Here is an 18,455-nt window from a genome sequence, read left to right on the forward strand (position 1 = left end):
TCGTTATTGCAAGTCACATCAGCAAAAACAATCACCTCCTTAGCAGCAGGAAGTGCGCGCCCAGCGGCAGCTCTACATGTAGATGCCAATAGCCCGGGAATTCGCGCCGCCCACATCCCGCCAGCCTACACGAGACTTCCAGGGCAAACTGGACGAAATCGAGGGACTGGAATAATTGGCATTCGCTGTGTCACAGGGCTCGTTGGTCTAGGGGTATGATTCCTGCTTAGGGTGCAGGAGGTCCCGGGTTCAAATCCCGGACGAGCCCTAGCGTTTCGTGCAAACTGATCGCGCGTCAGTGGCTGAGTGATCGCAAAAAGCTCGCCGTCAATATCAAATGAATTTCTTATTTGATGTGAGCAATTGACACTCTGGTCCGACGCGTGAAGGCGATTACGAAGGTTTCGGGTACAGATGGTAGCAGATGCATGTTAGTAAGTCTTGCTTAAAGTGATGAAAAAGTGTTTCCGCCCGGGATCGAACCGGGGACCTTCTGCGTGTTAGGCAGACGTGATAACCGCTACACCACGGAAACTGCTTGTGTGCACCTTACTTCACAGACAACTTGTAGTGATGTTGCCATCGTAACTAAAAAATTCAATAAATGTGGTACTTGCAAAACGAAGGGACATGCAGCAGATCCACACACGACGTGGCTCATTGGAGGACAATACGACATAGGCAGGAAAATACTGTTCCCGCCCGGGATCGAACCGGGGACCTTCTGCGTGTGAAGCAGACGTGATAACCGCTACACTACGAAAACGACGGACACGACGCGTCCATCATTGTATACTCGAAGACGCTTCAACCTTTCTCTCGTGCGCGCATGCACACACCATAGTTCTCTTGACAGCCTGAAACCCATCACAGCCGAGGGCTCAAGAAGACTTCGGGGTGCAATAGAGAGTGTCTGCCGTAGCATCCCGAACGAGATAGCGGCGTTTCGCGCAGTCGTTATTGCAAGTCACATCAGCAAAAACAATCACCTCCTTAGCAGCAGGAAGTGCGCGCCCAGCGGCAGCTCTACACGTAGATGCCAATAGCCCGGGAATTCGCGCCGCCCCCATCCCGCCAGCCTACACGAGACTTCCAGGGCAAACTGGACGAAATCGAGGGACTGGAATAATGGGCATTCGCTGTGTCACAGGGCTCGTTGGTCTAGGGGTATGATTCCTGCTTAGGGTGCAGGAGGTCCCGGGTTCAAATCCCGGACGAGCCCTAGCGTTTTGTGCAAACTGATCGCGCGTCAGTGGCTGAGTGATCGCAAAAAGCTCGCCGTCAATATCAAATGAATTTCTTATTTGATGTGAGCAATTGACACTCTGGTCCGACGCGTGAAGGCGATTACGAAGGTTTCGGGTACAGATGGTAGCAGATGCATGTTAGTAAGTCTTGCTTAAAGTGATGAAAAAGTGTTTCCGCCCGGGATCGAACCGGGGACCTTCCGCGTGTTAGGCAGACGTGATAACCGCTACACCACGGAAACTGCTTGTGTGCACCTTACTTCACAGACAACTTGTAGTGATGTTGCCATCGTAACTAAAAAATTCAATAAATGTGGTACTTGCAAAACGAAGGGACATGCAGCAGATCCACACACGACGTGGCTCATTGGAGGACAATACGACATAGGCAGGAAAATACTGTTCCCGCCCGGGATCGAACCGGGGACCTTCTGCGTGTGAAGCAGACGTGATAACCGCTACACTACGGAAACGACGGACACGACGCGTCCATCATTGTATACTCGAAAACGCTTCAACCTTTCTCTCGTGCGCGCATGCACACACCATAGTTCTCTTGACAGCCTGAAACCCATCACAGCCGAGGGCTCAAGAAGACTTCGGGGTGCAATAGAGAGTGTCTGCCGTAGCATCCCGAACGAGATAGCGGCGTTTCGCGCAGTCGTTATTGCAAGTCACATCAGCAAAAACAATCACCTCCTTAGCAGCAGGAAGTGCGCGCCCAGCGGCAGCTCTACATGTAGATGCCAATAGCCCGGGAATTCGCGCCGCCCCCATCCCGCCAGCCTACACGAGACTTCCAGGGCAAACTGGACGAAATCGAGGGACTGGAATAATTGGCATTCGCTGTGTCACAGGGCTCGTTGGTCTAGGGGTATGATTCCTGCTTAGGGTGCAGGAGGTCCCGGGTTCAAATCCCGGACGAGCCCTAGCGTTTTGTGCAAACTGATCGCGCGTCAGTGGCTGAGTGATCGCAAAAAGCTCGCCGTCAATATCAAATGAATTTCTTATTTGATGTGAGCAATTGACACTCTGGTCCGACGCGTGAAGGCGATTACGAAGGTTTCGGGTACAGATGGTAGCAGATGCATGTTAGTAAGTCTTGCTTAAAGTGATGAAAAAGTGTTTCCGCCCGGGATCGAACCGGGGACCTTCTGCGTGTTAGGCAGACGTGATAACCGCTACACCACGGAAACTGCTTGTGTGCACCTTACTTCACAGACAACTTGTAGTGATGTTGCCATCGTAACTAAAAAATTCAATAAATGTGGTACTTGCAAAACGAAGGGACATGCAGCAGATCCACACACGACGTGGCTCATTGGAGGACAATACGACATAGGCAGGAAAATACTGTTCCCGCCCGGGATCGAACCGGGGACCTTCTGCGTGTGAAGCAGACGTGATAACCGCTACACTACGGAAACGACGGACACGACGCGTCCATCATTGTATACTCGAAAACGCTTCAACCTTTCTCTCGTGCGCGCATGCACACACCATAGTTCTCTTGACAGCCTGAAACCCATCACAGCCGAGGGCTCAAGAAGACTTCGGGGTGCAATAGAGAGTGTCTGCCGTAGCATCCCGAACGAGATAGCGGCGTTTCGCGCAGTCGTTATTGCAAGTCACATCAGCAAAAACAATCACCTCCTTAGCAGCAGGAAGTGCGCGCCCAGCGGCAGCTCTACACGTAGATGCCAATAGCCCGGGAATTCGCGCCGCCCCCATCCCGCCAGCCTACACGAGACTTCCAGGGCAAACTGGACGAAATCGAGGGACTGGAATAATTGGCATTCGCTGTGTCACAGGGCTCGTTGGTCTAGGGGTATGATTCCTGCTTAGGGTGCAGGAGGTCCCGGGTTCAAATCCCGGACGAGCCCTAGCGTTTTGTGCAAACTGATCGCGCGTCAGTGGCTGAGTGATCGCAAAAAGCTCGCCGTCAATATCAAATGAATTTCTTATTTGATGTGAGCAATTGACACTCTGGTCCGACGCGTGAAGGCGATTACGAAGGTTTCGGGTACAGATGGTAGCAGATGCATGTTAGTAAGTCTTGCTTAAAGTGATGAAAAAGTGTTTCCGCCCGGGATCGAACCGGGGACCTTCTGCGTGTTAGGCAGACGTGATAACCGCTACACCACGGAAACTGCTTGTGTGCACCTTACTTCACAGACAACTTGTAGTGATGTTGCCATCGTAACTAAAAAATTCAATAAATGTGGTACTTGCAAAACGAAGGGACATGCAGCAGATCCACACACGACGTGGCTCATTGGAGGACAATACGACATAGGCAGGAAAATACTGTTCCCGCCCGGGATCGAACCGGGGACCTTCTGCGTGTGAAGCAGACGTGATAACCGCTACACTACGGAAACGACGGACACGACGCGTCCATCATTGTATACTCGAAGACGCTTCAACCTTTCTCTCGTGCGCGCATGCACACACCATAGTTCTCTTGACAGCCTGAAACCCATCACAGCCGAGGGCTCAAGAAGACTTCGGGGTGCAATAGAGAGTGTCTGCCGTAGCATCCCGAACGAGATAGCGGCGTTTCGCGCAGTCGTTATTGCAAGTCACATCAGCAAAAACAATCACCTCCTTAGCAGCAGGAAGTGCGCGCCCAGCGGCAGCTCTACATGTAGATGCCAATAGCCCGGGAATTCGCGCCGCCCCCATCCCGCCAGCCTACACGAGACTTCCAGGGCAAACTGGACGAAATCGAGGGACTGGAATAATTGGCATTCGCTGTGTCACAGGGCTCGTTGGTCTAGGGGTATGATTCCTGCTTAGGGTGCAGGAGGTCCCGGGTTCAAATCCCGGACGAGCCCTAGCGTTTCGTGCAAACTGATCGCGCGTCAGTGGCTGAGTGATCGCAAAAAGCTCGCCGTCAATATCAAATGAATTTCTTATTTGATGTGAGCAATTGACACTCTGGTCCGACGCGTGAAGGCGATTACGAAGGTTTCGGGTACAGATGGTAGCAGATGCATGTTAGTAAGTCTTGCTTAAAGTGATGAAAAAGTGTTTCCGCCCGGGATCGAACCGGGGACCTTCTGCGTGTTAGGCAGACGTGATAACCGCTACACCACGGAAACTGCTTGTGTGCACCTTACTTCACAGACAACTTGTAGTGATGTTGCCATCGTAACTAAAAAATTCAATAAATGTGGTACTTGCAAAACGAAGGGACATGCAGCAGATCCACACACGACGTGGCTCATTGGAGGACAATACGACATAGGCAGGAAAATACTGTTCCCGCCCGGGATCGAACCGGGGACCTTCTGCGTGTGAAGCAGACGTGATAACCGCTACACTACGGAAACGACGGACACGACGCGTCCATCATTGTATACTCGAAGACGCTTCAACCTTTCTCTCGTGCGCGCATGCACACACCATAGTTCTCTTGACAGCCTGAAACCCATCACAGCCGAGGGCTCAAGAAGACTTCGGGGTGCAATAGAGAGTGTCTGCCGTAGCATCCCGAACGAGATAGCGGCGTTTCGCGCAGTCGTTATTGCAAGTCACATCAGCAAAAACAATCACCTCCTTAGCAGCAGGAAGTGCGCGCCCAGCGGCAGCTCTACATGTAGATGCCAATAGCCCGGGAATTCGCGCCGCCCCCATCCCGCCAGCCTACACGAGACTTCCAGGGCAAACTGGACGAAATCGAGGGACTGGAATAATTGGCATTCGCTGTGTCACAGGGCTCGTTGGTCTAGGGGTACATGTAGATGCCAATAGCCCGGGAATTCGCGCCGCCCCCATCCCGCCAGCCTACACGAGACTTCCAGGGCAAACTGGACGAAATCGAGGGACTGGAATAATTGGCATTCGCTGTGTCACAGGGCTCGTTGGTCTAGGGGTATGATTCCTGCTTAGGGTGCAGGAGGTCCCGGGTTCAAATCCCGGACGAGCCCTAGCGTTTCGTGCAAACTGATCGCGCGTCAGTGGCTGAGTGATCGCAAAAAGCTCGCCGTCAATATCAAATGAATTTCTTATTTGATGTGAGCAATTGACACTCTGGTCCGACGCGTGAAGGCGATTACGAAGGTTTCGGGTACAGATGGTAGCAGATGCATGTTAGTAAGTCTTGCTTAAAGTGATGAAAAAGTGTTTCCGCCCGGGATCGAACCGGGGACCTTCTGCGTGTTAGGCAGACGTGATAACCGCTACACCACGGAAACTGCTTGTGTGCACCTTACTTCACAGACAACTTGTAGTGATGTTGCCATCGTAACTAAAAAATTCAATAAATGTGGTACTTGCAAAACGAAGGGACATGCAGCAGATCCACACACGACGTGGCTCATTGGAGGACAATACGACATAGGCAGGAAAATACTGTTCCCGCCCGGGATCGAACCGGGGACCTTCTGCGTGTGAAGCAGACGTGATAACCGCTACACTACGGAAACGACGGACACGACGCGTCCATCATTGTATACTCGAAGACGCTTCAACCTTTCTCTCGTGCGCGCATGCACACACCATAGTTCTCTTGACAGCCTGAAACCCATCACAGCCGAGGGCTCAAGAAGACTTCGGGGTGCAATAGAGAGTGTCTGCCGTAGCATCCCGAACGAGATAGCGGCGTTTCGCGCAGTCGTTATTGCAAGTCACATCAGCAAAAACAATCACCTCCTTAGCAGCAGGAAGTGCGCGCCCAGCGGCAGCTCTACATGTAGATGCCAATAGCCCGGGAATTCGCGCCGCCCCCATCCCGCCAGCCTACACGAGACTTCCAGGGCAAACTGGACGAAATCGAGGGACTGGAATAATTGGCATTCGCTGTGTCACAGGGCTCGTTGGTCTAGGGGTATGATTCCTGCTTAGGGTGCAGGAGGTCCCGGGTTCAAATCCCGGACGAGCCCTAGCGTTTCGTGCAAACTGATCGCGCGTCAGTGGCTGAGTGATCGCAAAAAGCTCGCCGTCAATATCAAATGAATTTCTTATTTGATGTGAGCAATTGACACTCTGGTCCGACGCGTGAAGGCGATTACGAAGGTTTCGGGTACAGATGGTAGCAGATGCATGTTAGTAAGTCTTGCTTAAAGTGATGAAAAAGTGTTTCCGCCCGGGATCGAACCGGGTACCTTCTGCGTGTTAGGCAGACGTGATAACCGCTACACCACGGAAACTGCTTGTGTGCACCTTACTTCACAGACAACTTGTAGTGATGTTGCCATCGTAACTAAAAAATTCAATAAATGTGGTACTTGCAAAACGAAGGGACATGCAGCAGATCCACACACGACGTGGCTCATTGGAGGACAATACGACATAGGCAGGAAAATACTGTTCCCGCCCGGGATCGAACCGGGGACCTTCTGCGTGTGAAGCAGACGTGATAACCGCTACACTACGGAAACGACGGACACGACGCGTCCATCATTGTATACTCGAAGACGCTTCAACCTTTCTCTCGTGCGCGCATGCACACACCATAGTTCTCTTGACAGCCTGAAACCCATCACAGCCGAGGGCTCAAGAAGACTTCGGGGTGCAATAGAGAGTGTCTGCCGTAGCATCCCGAACGAGATAGCGGCGTTTCGCGCAGTCGTTATTGCAAGTCACATCAGCAAAAACAATCACCTCCTTAGCAGCAGGAAGTGCGCGCCCAGCGGCAGCTCTACATGTAGATGCCAATAGCCCGGGAATTCGCGCCGCCCCCATCCCGCCAGCCTACACGAGACTTCCAGGGCAAACTGGACGAAATCGAGGGACTGGAATAATTGGCATTCGCTGTGTCACAGGGCTCGTTGGTCTAGGGGTATGATTCCTGCTTAGGGTGCAGGAGGTCCCGGGTTCAAATCCCGGACGAGCCCTAGCGTTTCGTGCAAACTGATCGCGCGTCAGTGGCTGAGTGATCGCAAAAAGCTCGCCGTCAATATCAAATGAATTTCTTATTTGATGTGAGCAATTGACACTCTGGTCCGACGCGTGAAGGCGATTACGAAGGTTTCGGGTACAGATGGTAGCAGATGCATGTTAGTAAGTCTTGCTTAAAGTGATGAAAAAGTGTTTCCGCCCGGGATCGAACCGGGGACCTTCTGCGTGTTAGGCAGACGTGATAACCGCTACACCACGGAAACTGCTTGTGTGCACCTTACTTCACAGACAACTTGTAGTGATGTTGCCATCGTAACTAAAAAATTCAATAAATGTGGTACTTGCAAAACGAAGGGACATGCAGCAGATCCACACACGACGTGGCTCATTGGAGGACAATACGACATAGGCAGGAAAATACTGTTCCCGCCCGGGATCGAACCGGGGACCTTCTGCGTGTGAAGCAGACGTGATAACCGCTACACTACGGAAACGACGGACACGACGCGTCCATCATTGTATACTCGAAGACGCTTCAACCTTTCTCTCGTGCGCGCATGCACACACCATAGTTCTCTTGACAGCCTGAAACCCATCACAGCCGAGGGCTCAAGAAGACTTCGGGGTGCAATAGAGAGTGTCTGCCGTAGCATCCCGAACGAGATAGCGGCGTTTCGCGCAGTCGTTATTGCAAGTCACATCAGCAAAAACAATCACCTCCTTAGCAGCAGGAAGTGCGCGCCCAGCGGCAGCTCTACATGTAGATGCCAATAGCCCGGGAATTCGCGCCGCCCCCATCCCGCCAGCCTACACGAGACTTCCAGGGCAAACTGGACGAAATCGAGGGACTGGAATAATTGGCATTCGCTGTGTCACAGGGCTCGTTGGTCTAGGGGTATGATTCCTGCTTAGGGTGCAGGAGGTCCCGGGTTCAAATCCCGGACGAGCCCTAGCGTTTCGTGCAAACTGATCGCGCGTCAGTGGCTGAGTGATCGCAAAAAGCTCGCCGTCAATATCAAATGAATTTCTTATTTGATGTGAGCAATTGACACTCTGGTCCGACGCGTGAAGGCGATTACGAAGGTTTCGGGTACAGATGGTAGCAGATGCATGTTAGTAAGTCTTGCTTAAAGTGATGAAAAAGTGTTTCCGCCCGGGATCGAACCGGGGACCTTCTGCGTGTTAGGCAGACGTGATAACCGCTACACCACGGAAACTGCTTGTGTGCACCTTACTTCACAGACAACTTGTAGTGATGTTGCCATCGTAACTAAAAAATTCAATAAATGTGGTACTTGCAAAACGAAGGGACATGCAGCAGATCCACACACGACGTGGCTCATTGGAGGACAATACGACATAGGCAGGAAAATACTGTTCCCGCCCGGGATCGAACCGGGGACCTTCTGCGTGTGAAGCAGACGTGATAACCGCTACACTACGGAAACGACGGACACGACGCGTCCATCATTGTATACTCGAAGACGCTTCAACCTTTCTCTCGTGCGCGCATGCACACACCATAGTTCTCTTGACAGCCTGAAACCCATCACAGCCGAGGGCTCAAGAAGACTTCGGGGTGCAATAGAGAGTGTCTGCCGTAGCATCCCGAACGAGATAGCGGCGTTTCGCGCAGTCGTTATTGCAAGTCACATCAGCAAAAACAATCACCTCCTTAGCAGCAGGAAGTGCGCGCCCAGCGGCAGCTCTACATGTAGATGCCAATAGCCCGGGAATTCGCGCCGCCCCCATCCCGCCAGCCTACACGAGACTTCCAGGGCAAACTGGACGAAATCGAGGGACTGGAATAATTGGCATTCGCTGTGTCACAGGGCTCGTTGGTCTAGGGGTATGATTCCTGCTTAGGGTGCAGGAGGTCCCGGGTTCAAATCCCGGACGAGCCCTAGCGTTTCGTGCAAACTGATCGCGCGTCAGTGGCTGAGTGATCGCAAAAAGCTCGCCGTCAATATCAAATGAATTTCTTATTTGATGTGAGCAATTGACACTCTGGTCCGACGCGTGAAGGCGATTACGAAGGTTTCGGGTACAGATGGTAGCAGATGCATGTTAGTAAGTCTTGCTTAAAGTGATGAAAAAGTGTTTCCGCCCGGGATCGAACCGGGGACCTTCTGCGTGTTAGGCAGACGTGATAACCGCTACACCACGGAAACTGCTTGTGTGCACCTTACTTCACAGACAACTTGTAGTGATGTTGCCATCGTAACTAAAAAATTCAATAAATGTGGTACTTGCAAAACGAAGGGACATGCAGCAGATCCACACACGACGTGGCTCATTGGAGGACAATACGACATAGGCAGGAAAATACTGTTCCCGCCCGGGATCGAACCGGGGACCTTCTGCGTGTGAAGCAGACGTGATAACCGCTACACTACGGAAACGACGGACACGACGCGTCCATCATTGTATACTCGAAGACGCTTCAACCTTTCTCTCGTGCGCGCATGCACACACCATAGTTCTCTTGACAGCCTGAAACCCATCACAGCCGAGGGCTCAAGAAGACTTCGGGGTGCAATAGAGAGTGTCTGCCGTAGCATCCCGAACGAGATAGCGGCGTTTCGCGCAGTCGTTATTGCAAGTCACATCAGCAAAAACAATCACCTCCTTAGCAGCAGGAAGTGCGCGCCCAGCGGCAGCTCTACATGTAGATGCCAATAGCCCGGGAATTCGCGCCGCCCCCATCCCGCCAGCCTACACGAGACTTCCAGGGCAAACTGGACGAAATCGAGGGACTGGAATAATTGGCATTCGCTGTGTCACAGGGCTCGTTGGTCTAGGGGTATGATTCCTGCTTAGGGTGCAGGAGGTCCCGGGTTCAAATCCCGGACGAGCCCTAGCGTTTCGTGCAAACTGATCGCGCGTCAGTGGCTGAGTGATCGCAAAAAGCTCGCCGTCAATATCAAATGAATTTCTTATTTGATGTGAGCAATTGACACTCTGGTCCGACGCGTGAAGGCGATTACGAAGGTTTCGGGTACAGATGGTAGCAGATGCATGTTAGTAAGTCTTGCTTAAAGTGATGAAAAAGTGTTTCCGCCCGGGATCGAACCGGGGACCTTCTGCGTGTTAGGCAGACGTGATAACCGCTACACCACGGAAACTGCTTGTGTGCACCTTACTTCACAGACAACTTGTAGTGATGTTGCCATCGTAACTAAAAAATTCAATAAATGTGGTACTTGCAAAACGAAGGGACATGCAGCAGATCCACACACGACGTGGCTCATTGGAGGACAATACGACATAGGCAGGAAAATACTGTTCCCGCCCGGGATCGAACCGGGGACCTTCTGCGTGTGAAGCAGACGTGATAACCGCTACACTACGGAAACGACGGACACGACGCGTCCATCATTGTATACTCGAAGACGCTTCAACCTTTCTCTCGTGCGCGCATGCACACACCATAGTTCTCTTGACAGCCTGAAACCCATCACAGCCGAGGGCTCAAGAAGACTTCGGGGTGCAATAGAGAGTGTCTGCCGTAGCATCCCGAACGAGATAGCGGCGTTTCGCGCAGTCGTTATTGCAAGTCACATCAGCAAAAACAATCACCTCCTTAGCAGCAGGAAGTGCGCGCCCAGCGGCAGCTCTACATGTAGATGCCAATAGCCCGGGAATTCGCGCCGCCCCCATCCCGCCAGCCTACACGAGACTTCCAGGGCAAACTGGACGAAATCGAGGGACTGGAATAATTGGCATTCGCTGTGTCACAGGGCTCGTTGGTCTAGGGGTATGATTCCTGCTTAGGGTGCAGGAGGTCCCGGGTTCAAATCCCGGACGAGCCCTAGCGTTTCGTGCAAACTGATCGCGCGTCAGTGGCTGAGTGATCGCAAAAAGCTCGCCGTCAATATCAAATGAATTTCTTATTTGATGTGAGCAATTGACACTCTGGTCCGACGCGTGAAGGCGATTACGAAGGTTTCGGGTACAGATGGTAGCAGATGCATGTTAGTAAGTCTTGCTTAAAGTGATGAAAAAGTGTTTCCGCCCGGGATCGAACCGGGGACCTTCTGCGTGTTAGGCAGACGTGATAACCGCTACACCACGGAAACTGCTTGTGTGCACCTTACTTCACAGACAACTTGTAGTGATGTTGCCATCGTAACTAAAAAATTCAATAAATGTGGTACTTGCAAAACGAAGGGACATGCAGCAGATCCACACACGACGTGGCTCATTGGAGGACAATACGACATAGGCAGGAAAATACTGTTCCCGCCCGGGATCGAACCGGGGACCTTCTGCGTGTGAAGCAGACGTGATAACCGCTACACTACGGAAACGACGGACACGACGCGTCCATCATTGTATACTCGAAGACGCTTCAACCTTTCTCTCGTGCGCGCATGCACACACCATAGTTCTCTTGACAGCCTGAAACCCATCACAGCCGAGGGCTCAAGAAGACTTCGGGGTGCAATAGAGAGTGTCTGCCGTAGCATCCCGAACGAGATAGCGGCGTTTCGCGCAGTCGTTATTGCAAGTCACATCAGCAAAAACAATCACCTCCTTAGCAGCAGGAAGTGCGCGCCCAGCGGCAGCTCTACATGTAGATGCCAATAGCCCGGGAATTCGCGCCGCCCCCATCCCGCCAGCCTACACGAGACTTCCAGGGCAAACTGGACGAAATCGAGGGACTGGAATAATTGGCATTCGCTGTGTCACAGGGCTCGTTGGTCTAGGGGTATGATTCCTGCTTAGGGTGCAGGAGGTCCCGGGTTCAAATCCCGGACGAGCCCTAGCGTTTCGTGCAAACTGATCGCGCGTCAGTGGCTGAGTGATCGCAAAAAGCTCGCCGTCAATATCAAATGAATTTCTTATTTGATGTGAGCAATTGACACTCTGGTCCGACGCGTGAAGGCGATTACGAAGGTTTCGGGTACAGATGGTAGCAGATGCATGTTAGTAAGTCTTGCTTAAAGTGATGAAAAAGTGTTTCCGCCCGGGATCGAACCGGGGACCTTCTGCGTGTTAGGCAGACGTGATAACCGCTACACCACGGAAACTGCTTGTGTGCACCTTACTTCACAGACAACTTGTAGTGATGTTGCCATCGTAACTAAAAAATTCAATAAATGTGGTACTTGCAAAACGAAGGGACATGCAGCAGATCCACACACGACGTGGCTCATTGGAGGACAATACGACATAGGCAGGAAAATACTGTTTCCGCCCGGGATCGAACCGGGGACCTTCTGCGTGTGAAGCAGACGTGATAACCGCTACACTACGGAAACGACGGACACGACGCGTCCATCATTGTATACTCGAAAACGCTTCAACCTTTCTCTCGTGCGCGCATGCACACACCATAGTTCTCTTGACAGCCTGAAACCCATCACAGCCGAGGGCTCAAGAAGACTTCGGGGTGCAATAGAGAGTGTCTGCCGTAGCATCCCGAACGAGATAGCGGCGTTTCGCGCAGTCGTTATTGCAAGTCACATCAGCAAAAACAATCACCTCCTTAGCAGCAGGAAGTGCGCGCCCAGCGGCAGCTCTACATGTAGATGCCAATAGCCCGGGAATTCGCGCCGCCCCCATCCCGCCAGCCTACACGAGACTTCCAGGGCAAACTGGACGAAATCGAGGGACTGGAATAATTGGCATTCGCTGTGTCACAGGGCTCGTTGGTCTAGGGGTATGATTCCTGCTTAGGGTGCAGGAGGTCCCGGGTTCAAATCCCGGACGAGCCCTAGCGTTTCGTGCAAACTGATCGCGCGTCAGTGGCTGAGTGATCGCAAAAAGCTCGCCGTCAATATCAAATGAATTTCTTATTTGATGTGAGCAATTGACACTCTGGTCCGACGCGTGAAGGCGATTACGAAGGTTTCGGGTACAGATGGTAGCAGATGCATGTTAGTAAGTCTTGCTTAAAGTGACGAAAAAGTGTTTCCGCCCGGGATCGAACCGGGGACCTTCTGCGTGTTAGGCAGACGTGATAACCGCTACACCACGGAAACTGCTTGTGAGCACCTTACTTCACAGACAACTTGTAGTGATGTTGCCATCGTAACTAAAAAATTCAATAAATGTGGTACTTGCAAAACGAAGGGACATGCAGCAGATCCACACACGACGTGGCTCATTGGAGGACAATACGACATAGGCAGGAAAATACTGTTCCCGCCCGGGATCGAACCGGGGACCTTCTGCGTGTGAAGCAGACGTGATAACCGCTACACCACGGAAACTGCTTGTGTGCACCTTACTTCACAGACAACTTGTAGTGATGTTGCCATCGTAACTAAAAAATTCAATAAATGTGGTACTTGCAAAACGAAGGGACATGCAGCAGATCCACACACGACGTGGCTCATTGGAGGACAATACGACATAGGCAGGAAAATACTGTTCCCGCCCGGGATCGAACCGGGGACCTTCTGCGTGTGAAGCAGACGTGTTAACCGCTACACCACGGAAACTGCTTGTGTGCACCTTACTTCACAGACAACTTGTAGTGATGTTGCCATCGTAACTAATAAATTCAATAAATGTGGTACTTGCAAAACGAAGGGACATGCAGCAGATCCACACACGACGTGGCTCATTGGAGGACAATACGACATAGGCAGGAAAATACTGTTCCCGCCCGGGATCGAACCGGGGACCTTCTGCGTGTGAAGCAGACGTGATAACCGCTACACCACGGAAACTGCTTGTGTGCACCTTACTTCACAGACAACTTGTAGTGATGTTGCCATCGTAACTAAAAAATTCAATAAATGTGGTACTTGCAAAACGAAGGGACATGCAGCAGATCCACACACGACGTGGCTCATTGGAGGACAATACGACATAGGCAGGAAAATAATGTTCCCGCCCGGGATCGAACCGGGGACCTTCTGCGTGTGAAGCAGACGTGATAACCGCTACACCACGGAAACTGCTTGTGTGCACCTTACTTCACAGACAACTTGTAGTGATGTTGCCATCGTAACTAAAAAATTCAATAAATGTGGTACTTGCAAAACGAAGGGACATGCAGCAGATCCACACACGACGTGGCTCATTGGAGGACAATACGACATAGGCAGGAAAATACTGTTCCCGCCCGGGATCGAACCGGGGACCTTCTGCGTGTGAAGCAGACGTGATAACCGCTACACTACGGAAACGACGGACACGACGCGTCCATCATTGTATACTCGAAGACGCTTCAACCTTTCTCTCGTGCGCGCATGCACACACCATAGTTCTCTTGACAGCCTGAAACCCATCACAGCCGAGGGCTCAAGAAGACTTCGGGGTGCAATAGAGAGTGTCTGCCGTAGCATCCCGAACGAGATAGCGGCGTTTCGCGCAGTCGTTATTGCAAGTCACATCAGCAAAAACAATCACCTCCTTAGCAGCAGGAAGTGCGCGCCCAGCGGCAGCTCTACATGTAGATGCCAATAGCCCGGGAATTCGCGCCGCCCCCATCCCGCCAGCCTACACGAGACTTCCAGGGCAAACTGGACGAAATCGAGGGACTGGAATAATTGGCATTCGCTGTGTCACAGGGCTCGTTGGTCTAGGGGTACATGTAGATGCCAATAGCCCGGGAATTCGCGCCGCCCCCATCCCGCCAGCCTACACGAGACTTCCAGGGCAAACTGGACGAAATCGAGGGACTGGAATAATTGGCATTCGCTGTGTCACAGGGCTCGTTGGTCTAGGGGTATGATTCCTGCTTAGGGTGCAGGAGGTCCCGGGTTCAAATCCCGGACGAGCCCTAGCGTTTCGTGCAAACTGATCGCGCGTCAGTGGCTGAGTGATCGCAAAAAGCTCGCCGTCAATATCAAATGAATTTCTTATTTGATGTGAGCAATTGACACTCTGGTCCGACGCGTGAAGGCGATTACGAAGGTTTCGGGTACAGATGGTAGCAGATGCATGTTAGTAAGTCTTGCTTAAAGTGATGAAAAAGTGTTTCCGCCCGGGATCGAACCGGGGACCTTCTGCGTGTTAGGCAGACGTGATAACCGCTACACCACGGAAACTGCTTGTGTGCACCTTACTTCACAGACAACTTGTAGTGATGTTGCCATCGTAACTAAAAAATTCAATAAATGTGGTACTTGCAAAACGAAGGGACATGCAGCAGATCCACACACGACGTGGCTCATTGGAGGACAATACGACATAGGCAGGAAAATACTGTTCCCGCCCGGGATCGAACCGGGGACCTTCTGCGTGTGAAGCAGACGTGATAACCGCTACACTACGGAAACGACGGACACGACGCGTCCATCATTGTATACTCGAAGACGCTTCAACCTTTCTCTCGTGCGCGCATGCACACACCATAGTTCTCTTGACAGCCTGAAACCCATCACAGCCGAGGGCTCAAGAAGACTTCGGGGTGCAATAGAGAGTGTCTGCCGTAGCATCCCGAACGAGATAGCGGCGTTTCGCGCAGTCGTTATTGCAAGTCACATCAGCAAAAACAATCACCTCCTTAGCAGCAGGAAGTGCGCGCCCAGCGGCAGCTCTACATGTAGATGCCAATAGCCCGGGAATTCGCGCCGCCCCCATCCCGCCAGCCTACACGAGACTTCCAGGGCAAACTGGACGAAATCGAGGGACTGGAATAATTGGCATTCGCTGTGTCACAGGGCTCGTTGGTCTAGGGGTATGATTCCTGCTTAGGGTGCAGGAGGTCCCGGGTTCAAATCCCGGACGAGCCCTAGCGTTTCGTGCAAACTGATCGCGCGTCAGTGGCTGAGTGATCGCAAAAAGCTCGCCGTCAATATCAAATGAATTTCTTATTTGATGTGAGCAATTGACACTCTGGTCCGACGCGTGAAGGCGATTACGAAGGTTTCGGGTACAGATGGTAGCAGATGCATGTTAGTAAGTCTTGCTTAAAGTGATGAAAAAGTGTTTCCGCCCGGGATCGAACCGGGTACCTTCTGCGTGTTAGGCAGACGTGATAACCGCTACACCACGGAAACTGCTTGTGTGCACCTTACTTCACAGACAACTTGTAGTGATGTTGCCATCGTAACTAAAAAATTCAATAAATGTGGTACTTGCAAAACGAAGGGACATGCAGCAGATCCACACACGACGTGGCTCATTGGAGGACAATACGACATAGGCAGGAAAATACTGTTCCCGCCCGGGATCGAACCGGGGACCTTCTGCGTGTGAAGCAGACGTGATAACCGCTACACTACGGAAACGACGGACACGACGCGTCCATCATTGTATACTCGAAGACGCTTCAACCTTTCTCTCGTGCGCGCATGCACACACCATAGTTCTCTTGACAGCCTGAAACCCATCACAGCCGAGGGCTCAAGAAGACTTCGGGGTGCAATAGAGAGTGTCTGCCGTAGCATCCCGAACGAGATAGCGGCGTTTCGCGCAGTCGTTATTGCAAGTCACATCAGCAAAAACAATCACCTCCTTAGCAGCAGGAAGTGCGCGCCCAGCGGCAGCTCTACATGTAGATGCCAATAGCCCGGGAATTCGCGCCGCCCCCATCCCGCCAGCCTACACGAGACTTCCAGGGCAAACTGGACGAAATCGAGGGACTGGAATAATTGGCATTCGCTGTGTCACAGGGCTCGTTGGTCTAGGGGTATGATTCCTGCTTAGGGTGCAGGAGGTCCCGGGTTCAAATCCCGGACGAGCCCTAGCGTTTCGTGCAAACTGATCGCGCGTCAGTGGCTGAGTGATCGCAAAAAGCTCGCCGTCAATATCAAATGAATTTCTTATTTGATGTGAGCAATTGACACTCTGGTCCGACGCGTGAAGGCGATTACGAAGGTTTCGGGTACAGATGGTAGCAGATGCATGTTAGTAAGTCTTGCTTAAAGTGATGAAAAAGTGTTTCCGCCCGGGATCGAACCGGGGACCTTCTGCGTGTTAGGCAGACGTGATAACCGCTACACCACGGAAACTGCTTGTGTGCACCTTACTTCACAGACAACTTGTAGTGATGTTGCCATCGTAACTAAAAAATTCAATAAATGTGGTACTTGCAAAACGAAGGGACATGCAGCAGATCCACACACGACGTGGCTCATTGGAGGACAATACGACATAGGCAGGAAAATACTGTTCCCGCCCGGGATCGAACCGGGGACCTTCTGCGTGTGAAGCAGACGTGATAACCGCTACACTACGGAAACGACGGACACGACGCGTCCATCATTGTATACTCGAAGACGCTTCAACCTTTCTCTCGTGCGCGCATGCACACACCATAGTTCTCTTGACAGCCTGAAACCCATCACAGCCGAGGGCTCAAGAAGACTTCGGGGTGCAATAGAGAGTGTCTGCCGTAGCATCCCGAACGAGATAGCGGCGTTTCGCGCAGTCGTTATTGCAAGTCACATCAGCAAAAACAATCACCTCCTTAGCAGCAGGAAGTGCGCGCCCAGCGGCAGCTCTACATGTAGATGCCAATAGCCCGGGAATTCGCGCCGCCCCCATCCCGCCAGCCTACACGAGACTTCCAGGGCAAACTGGACGAAATCGAGGGACTGGAATAATTGGCATTCGCTGTGTCACAGGGCTCGTTGGTCTAGGGGTATGATTCCTGCTTAGGGTGCAGGAGGTCCCGGGTTCAAATCCCGGACGAGCCCTAGCGTTTCGTGCAAACTGATCGCGCGTCAGTGGCTGAGTGATCGCAAAAAGCTCGCCGTCAATATCAAATGAATTTCTTATTTGATGTGAGCAATTGACACTCTGGTCCGACGCGTGAAGGCGATTACGAAGGTTTCGGGTACAGATGGTAGCAGATGCATGTTAGTAAGTCTTGCTTAAAGTGATGAAAAAGTGTTTCCGCCCGGGATCGAACCGGGGACCTTCTGCGTGTTAGGCAGACGTGATAACCGCTACACCACGGAAACTGCTTGTGTGCACCTTACTTCACAGACAACTTGTAGTGATGTTGCCATCGTAACTAAAAAATTCAATAAATGTGGTACTTGCAAAACGAAGGGACATGCAGCAGATCCACACACGACGTGGCTCATTGGAGGACAATACGACATAGGCAGGAAAATACTGTTCCCGCCCGGGATCGAACCGGGGACCTTCTGCGTGTGAAGCAGACGTGATAACCGCTACACTACGGAAACGACGGACACGACGCGTCCATCATTGTATACTCGAAGACGCTTCAACCTTTCTCTCGTGCGCGCATGCACACACCATAGTTCTCTTGACAGCCTGAAACCCATCACAGCCGAGGGCTCAAGAAGACTTCGGGGTGCAATAGAGAGTGTCTGCCGTAGCATCCCGAACGAGATAGCGGCGTTTCGCGCAGTCGTTATTGCAAGTCACATCAGCAAAAACAATCACCTCCTTAGCAGCAGGAAGTGCGCGCCCAGCGGCAGCTCTACA

General features: G+C 52.0%; 58 non-coding genes across 58 annotated transcripts; 18 read left to right on the forward strand and 40 right to left on the reverse strand.

The window, feature by feature from the left end:
• Window positions 1-196: 196 nt before the first annotated feature.
• Trnap-agg (transfer RNA proline (anticodon AGG)) lies at window positions 197-268 on the forward strand. The gene has a single exon. It is a non-coding gene; the product is annotated as a tRNA-Pro (tRNA).
• Window positions 269-462: 194 nt separating this feature from the next.
• Window positions 463-535, reverse strand: Trnav-aac (transfer RNA valine (anticodon AAC)). Its single transcript has one exon. It is a non-coding gene; the product is annotated as a tRNA-Val (tRNA).
• A 158-nt stretch (window positions 536-693) lies between these two features.
• Window positions 694-766, reverse strand: Trnav-cac (transfer RNA valine (anticodon CAC)). The gene has a single exon. It is a non-coding gene; the product is annotated as a tRNA-Val (tRNA).
• Window positions 767-1,150: 384 nt separating this feature from the next.
• On the forward strand, window positions 1,151-1,222 carry Trnap-agg (transfer RNA proline (anticodon AGG)). The gene has a single exon. It is a non-coding gene; the product is annotated as a tRNA-Pro (tRNA).
• A 194-nt stretch (window positions 1,223-1,416) lies between these two features.
• On the reverse strand, window positions 1,417-1,489 carry Trnav-aac (transfer RNA valine (anticodon AAC)). Its single transcript has one exon. It is a non-coding gene; the product is annotated as a tRNA-Val (tRNA).
• Window positions 1,490-1,647: 158 nt separating this feature from the next.
• Trnav-cac (transfer RNA valine (anticodon CAC)) lies at window positions 1,648-1,720 on the reverse strand. The gene has a single exon. It is a non-coding gene; the product is annotated as a tRNA-Val (tRNA).
• Window positions 1,721-2,104: 384 nt separating this feature from the next.
• Trnap-agg (transfer RNA proline (anticodon AGG)) lies at window positions 2,105-2,176 on the forward strand. The gene has a single exon. It is a non-coding gene; the product is annotated as a tRNA-Pro (tRNA).
• A 194-nt stretch (window positions 2,177-2,370) lies between these two features.
• On the reverse strand, window positions 2,371-2,443 carry Trnav-aac (transfer RNA valine (anticodon AAC)). Its single transcript has one exon. It is a non-coding gene; the product is annotated as a tRNA-Val (tRNA).
• Window positions 2,444-2,601: 158 nt separating this feature from the next.
• Trnav-cac (transfer RNA valine (anticodon CAC)) lies at window positions 2,602-2,674 on the reverse strand. The gene has a single exon. It is a non-coding gene; the product is annotated as a tRNA-Val (tRNA).
• Window positions 2,675-3,058: 384 nt separating this feature from the next.
• Window positions 3,059-3,130, forward strand: Trnap-agg (transfer RNA proline (anticodon AGG)). The gene has a single exon. It is a non-coding gene; the product is annotated as a tRNA-Pro (tRNA).
• A 194-nt stretch (window positions 3,131-3,324) lies between these two features.
• Trnav-aac (transfer RNA valine (anticodon AAC)) lies at window positions 3,325-3,397 on the reverse strand. Its single transcript has one exon. It is a non-coding gene; the product is annotated as a tRNA-Val (tRNA).
• Window positions 3,398-3,555: 158 nt separating this feature from the next.
• Window positions 3,556-3,628, reverse strand: Trnav-cac (transfer RNA valine (anticodon CAC)). The gene has a single exon. It is a non-coding gene; the product is annotated as a tRNA-Val (tRNA).
• A 384-nt stretch (window positions 3,629-4,012) lies between these two features.
• On the forward strand, window positions 4,013-4,084 carry Trnap-agg (transfer RNA proline (anticodon AGG)). The gene has a single exon. It is a non-coding gene; the product is annotated as a tRNA-Pro (tRNA).
• A 194-nt stretch (window positions 4,085-4,278) lies between these two features.
• Window positions 4,279-4,351, reverse strand: Trnav-aac (transfer RNA valine (anticodon AAC)). The gene has a single exon. It is a non-coding gene; the product is annotated as a tRNA-Val (tRNA).
• Window positions 4,352-4,509: 158 nt separating this feature from the next.
• Window positions 4,510-4,582, reverse strand: Trnav-cac (transfer RNA valine (anticodon CAC)). Its single transcript has one exon. It is a non-coding gene; the product is annotated as a tRNA-Val (tRNA).
• Window positions 4,583-5,107: 525 nt separating this feature from the next.
• On the forward strand, window positions 5,108-5,179 carry Trnap-agg (transfer RNA proline (anticodon AGG)). Its single transcript has one exon. It is a non-coding gene; the product is annotated as a tRNA-Pro (tRNA).
• A 194-nt stretch (window positions 5,180-5,373) lies between these two features.
• Trnav-aac (transfer RNA valine (anticodon AAC)) lies at window positions 5,374-5,446 on the reverse strand. The gene has a single exon. It is a non-coding gene; the product is annotated as a tRNA-Val (tRNA).
• Window positions 5,447-5,604: 158 nt separating this feature from the next.
• Trnav-cac (transfer RNA valine (anticodon CAC)) lies at window positions 5,605-5,677 on the reverse strand. Its single transcript has one exon. It is a non-coding gene; the product is annotated as a tRNA-Val (tRNA).
• Window positions 5,678-6,061: 384 nt separating this feature from the next.
• Window positions 6,062-6,133, forward strand: Trnap-agg (transfer RNA proline (anticodon AGG)). Its single transcript has one exon. It is a non-coding gene; the product is annotated as a tRNA-Pro (tRNA).
• A 194-nt stretch (window positions 6,134-6,327) lies between these two features.
• Window positions 6,328-6,400, reverse strand: Trnav-aac (transfer RNA valine (anticodon AAC)). Its single transcript has one exon. It is a non-coding gene; the product is annotated as a tRNA-Val (tRNA).
• Window positions 6,401-6,558: 158 nt separating this feature from the next.
• Window positions 6,559-6,631, reverse strand: Trnav-cac (transfer RNA valine (anticodon CAC)). The gene has a single exon. It is a non-coding gene; the product is annotated as a tRNA-Val (tRNA).
• A 384-nt stretch (window positions 6,632-7,015) lies between these two features.
• Trnap-agg (transfer RNA proline (anticodon AGG)) lies at window positions 7,016-7,087 on the forward strand. The gene has a single exon. It is a non-coding gene; the product is annotated as a tRNA-Pro (tRNA).
• Window positions 7,088-7,281: 194 nt separating this feature from the next.
• On the reverse strand, window positions 7,282-7,354 carry Trnav-aac (transfer RNA valine (anticodon AAC)). The gene has a single exon. It is a non-coding gene; the product is annotated as a tRNA-Val (tRNA).
• A 158-nt stretch (window positions 7,355-7,512) lies between these two features.
• Window positions 7,513-7,585, reverse strand: Trnav-cac (transfer RNA valine (anticodon CAC)). The gene has a single exon. It is a non-coding gene; the product is annotated as a tRNA-Val (tRNA).
• A 384-nt stretch (window positions 7,586-7,969) lies between these two features.
• Window positions 7,970-8,041, forward strand: Trnap-agg (transfer RNA proline (anticodon AGG)). Its single transcript has one exon. It is a non-coding gene; the product is annotated as a tRNA-Pro (tRNA).
• Window positions 8,042-8,235: 194 nt separating this feature from the next.
• Window positions 8,236-8,308, reverse strand: Trnav-aac (transfer RNA valine (anticodon AAC)). The gene has a single exon. It is a non-coding gene; the product is annotated as a tRNA-Val (tRNA).
• Window positions 8,309-8,466: 158 nt separating this feature from the next.
• Trnav-cac (transfer RNA valine (anticodon CAC)) lies at window positions 8,467-8,539 on the reverse strand. Its single transcript has one exon. It is a non-coding gene; the product is annotated as a tRNA-Val (tRNA).
• A 384-nt stretch (window positions 8,540-8,923) lies between these two features.
• Trnap-agg (transfer RNA proline (anticodon AGG)) lies at window positions 8,924-8,995 on the forward strand. The gene has a single exon. It is a non-coding gene; the product is annotated as a tRNA-Pro (tRNA).
• A 194-nt stretch (window positions 8,996-9,189) lies between these two features.
• Window positions 9,190-9,262, reverse strand: Trnav-aac (transfer RNA valine (anticodon AAC)). Its single transcript has one exon. It is a non-coding gene; the product is annotated as a tRNA-Val (tRNA).
• A 158-nt stretch (window positions 9,263-9,420) lies between these two features.
• Trnav-cac (transfer RNA valine (anticodon CAC)) lies at window positions 9,421-9,493 on the reverse strand. Its single transcript has one exon. It is a non-coding gene; the product is annotated as a tRNA-Val (tRNA).
• Window positions 9,494-9,877: 384 nt separating this feature from the next.
• Window positions 9,878-9,949, forward strand: Trnap-agg (transfer RNA proline (anticodon AGG)). The gene has a single exon. It is a non-coding gene; the product is annotated as a tRNA-Pro (tRNA).
• Window positions 9,950-10,143: 194 nt separating this feature from the next.
• Window positions 10,144-10,216, reverse strand: Trnav-aac (transfer RNA valine (anticodon AAC)). The gene has a single exon. It is a non-coding gene; the product is annotated as a tRNA-Val (tRNA).
• A 158-nt stretch (window positions 10,217-10,374) lies between these two features.
• Window positions 10,375-10,447, reverse strand: Trnav-cac (transfer RNA valine (anticodon CAC)). The gene has a single exon. It is a non-coding gene; the product is annotated as a tRNA-Val (tRNA).
• A 384-nt stretch (window positions 10,448-10,831) lies between these two features.
• Window positions 10,832-10,903, forward strand: Trnap-agg (transfer RNA proline (anticodon AGG)). Its single transcript has one exon. It is a non-coding gene; the product is annotated as a tRNA-Pro (tRNA).
• Window positions 10,904-11,097: 194 nt separating this feature from the next.
• Trnav-aac (transfer RNA valine (anticodon AAC)) lies at window positions 11,098-11,170 on the reverse strand. Its single transcript has one exon. It is a non-coding gene; the product is annotated as a tRNA-Val (tRNA).
• A 158-nt stretch (window positions 11,171-11,328) lies between these two features.
• Window positions 11,329-11,401, reverse strand: Trnav-cac (transfer RNA valine (anticodon CAC)). Its single transcript has one exon. It is a non-coding gene; the product is annotated as a tRNA-Val (tRNA).
• A 384-nt stretch (window positions 11,402-11,785) lies between these two features.
• Trnap-agg (transfer RNA proline (anticodon AGG)) lies at window positions 11,786-11,857 on the forward strand. The gene has a single exon. It is a non-coding gene; the product is annotated as a tRNA-Pro (tRNA).
• A 194-nt stretch (window positions 11,858-12,051) lies between these two features.
• On the reverse strand, window positions 12,052-12,124 carry Trnav-aac (transfer RNA valine (anticodon AAC)). Its single transcript has one exon. It is a non-coding gene; the product is annotated as a tRNA-Val (tRNA).
• Window positions 12,125-12,282: 158 nt separating this feature from the next.
• On the reverse strand, window positions 12,283-12,355 carry Trnav-cac (transfer RNA valine (anticodon CAC)). The gene has a single exon. It is a non-coding gene; the product is annotated as a tRNA-Val (tRNA).
• Window positions 12,356-12,739: 384 nt separating this feature from the next.
• On the forward strand, window positions 12,740-12,811 carry Trnap-agg (transfer RNA proline (anticodon AGG)). Its single transcript has one exon. It is a non-coding gene; the product is annotated as a tRNA-Pro (tRNA).
• A 194-nt stretch (window positions 12,812-13,005) lies between these two features.
• Trnav-aac (transfer RNA valine (anticodon AAC)) lies at window positions 13,006-13,078 on the reverse strand. The gene has a single exon. It is a non-coding gene; the product is annotated as a tRNA-Val (tRNA).
• A 158-nt stretch (window positions 13,079-13,236) lies between these two features.
• Window positions 13,237-13,309, reverse strand: Trnav-cac (transfer RNA valine (anticodon CAC)). Its single transcript has one exon. It is a non-coding gene; the product is annotated as a tRNA-Val (tRNA).
• Window positions 13,310-13,467: 158 nt separating this feature from the next.
• On the reverse strand, window positions 13,468-13,540 carry Trnav-cac (transfer RNA valine (anticodon CAC)). Its single transcript has one exon. It is a non-coding gene; the product is annotated as a tRNA-Val (tRNA).
• A 158-nt stretch (window positions 13,541-13,698) lies between these two features.
• On the reverse strand, window positions 13,699-13,771 carry Trnav-cac (transfer RNA valine (anticodon CAC)). The gene has a single exon. It is a non-coding gene; the product is annotated as a tRNA-Val (tRNA).
• Window positions 13,772-13,929: 158 nt separating this feature from the next.
• Window positions 13,930-14,002, reverse strand: Trnav-cac (transfer RNA valine (anticodon CAC)). The gene has a single exon. It is a non-coding gene; the product is annotated as a tRNA-Val (tRNA).
• A 158-nt stretch (window positions 14,003-14,160) lies between these two features.
• On the reverse strand, window positions 14,161-14,233 carry Trnav-cac (transfer RNA valine (anticodon CAC)). Its single transcript has one exon. It is a non-coding gene; the product is annotated as a tRNA-Val (tRNA).
• Window positions 14,234-14,758: 525 nt separating this feature from the next.
• Trnap-agg (transfer RNA proline (anticodon AGG)) lies at window positions 14,759-14,830 on the forward strand. The gene has a single exon. It is a non-coding gene; the product is annotated as a tRNA-Pro (tRNA).
• Window positions 14,831-15,024: 194 nt separating this feature from the next.
• On the reverse strand, window positions 15,025-15,097 carry Trnav-aac (transfer RNA valine (anticodon AAC)). Its single transcript has one exon. It is a non-coding gene; the product is annotated as a tRNA-Val (tRNA).
• Window positions 15,098-15,255: 158 nt separating this feature from the next.
• Window positions 15,256-15,328, reverse strand: Trnav-cac (transfer RNA valine (anticodon CAC)). The gene has a single exon. It is a non-coding gene; the product is annotated as a tRNA-Val (tRNA).
• Window positions 15,329-15,712: 384 nt separating this feature from the next.
• On the forward strand, window positions 15,713-15,784 carry Trnap-agg (transfer RNA proline (anticodon AGG)). Its single transcript has one exon. It is a non-coding gene; the product is annotated as a tRNA-Pro (tRNA).
• A 194-nt stretch (window positions 15,785-15,978) lies between these two features.
• Trnav-aac (transfer RNA valine (anticodon AAC)) lies at window positions 15,979-16,051 on the reverse strand. Its single transcript has one exon. It is a non-coding gene; the product is annotated as a tRNA-Val (tRNA).
• A 158-nt stretch (window positions 16,052-16,209) lies between these two features.
• Trnav-cac (transfer RNA valine (anticodon CAC)) lies at window positions 16,210-16,282 on the reverse strand. The gene has a single exon. It is a non-coding gene; the product is annotated as a tRNA-Val (tRNA).
• A 384-nt stretch (window positions 16,283-16,666) lies between these two features.
• Window positions 16,667-16,738, forward strand: Trnap-agg (transfer RNA proline (anticodon AGG)). Its single transcript has one exon. It is a non-coding gene; the product is annotated as a tRNA-Pro (tRNA).
• Window positions 16,739-16,932: 194 nt separating this feature from the next.
• Trnav-aac (transfer RNA valine (anticodon AAC)) lies at window positions 16,933-17,005 on the reverse strand. Its single transcript has one exon. It is a non-coding gene; the product is annotated as a tRNA-Val (tRNA).
• Window positions 17,006-17,163: 158 nt separating this feature from the next.
• On the reverse strand, window positions 17,164-17,236 carry Trnav-cac (transfer RNA valine (anticodon CAC)). The gene has a single exon. It is a non-coding gene; the product is annotated as a tRNA-Val (tRNA).
• A 384-nt stretch (window positions 17,237-17,620) lies between these two features.
• On the forward strand, window positions 17,621-17,692 carry Trnap-agg (transfer RNA proline (anticodon AGG)). The gene has a single exon. It is a non-coding gene; the product is annotated as a tRNA-Pro (tRNA).
• A 194-nt stretch (window positions 17,693-17,886) lies between these two features.
• On the reverse strand, window positions 17,887-17,959 carry Trnav-aac (transfer RNA valine (anticodon AAC)). Its single transcript has one exon. It is a non-coding gene; the product is annotated as a tRNA-Val (tRNA).
• A 158-nt stretch (window positions 17,960-18,117) lies between these two features.
• Trnav-cac (transfer RNA valine (anticodon CAC)) lies at window positions 18,118-18,190 on the reverse strand. The gene has a single exon. It is a non-coding gene; the product is annotated as a tRNA-Val (tRNA).
• Window positions 18,191-18,455: the final 265 nt, after the last annotated feature.

This window comes from Schistocerca nitens, chromosome 2 (assembly GCF_023898315.1).
Source record: "Schistocerca nitens isolate TAMUIC-IGC-003100 chromosome 2, iqSchNite1.1, whole genome shotgun sequence".
In the NCBI taxonomy this organism is placed as follows: Eukaryota; Metazoa; Arthropoda; class Insecta; order Orthoptera; family Acrididae; genus Schistocerca; species Schistocerca nitens.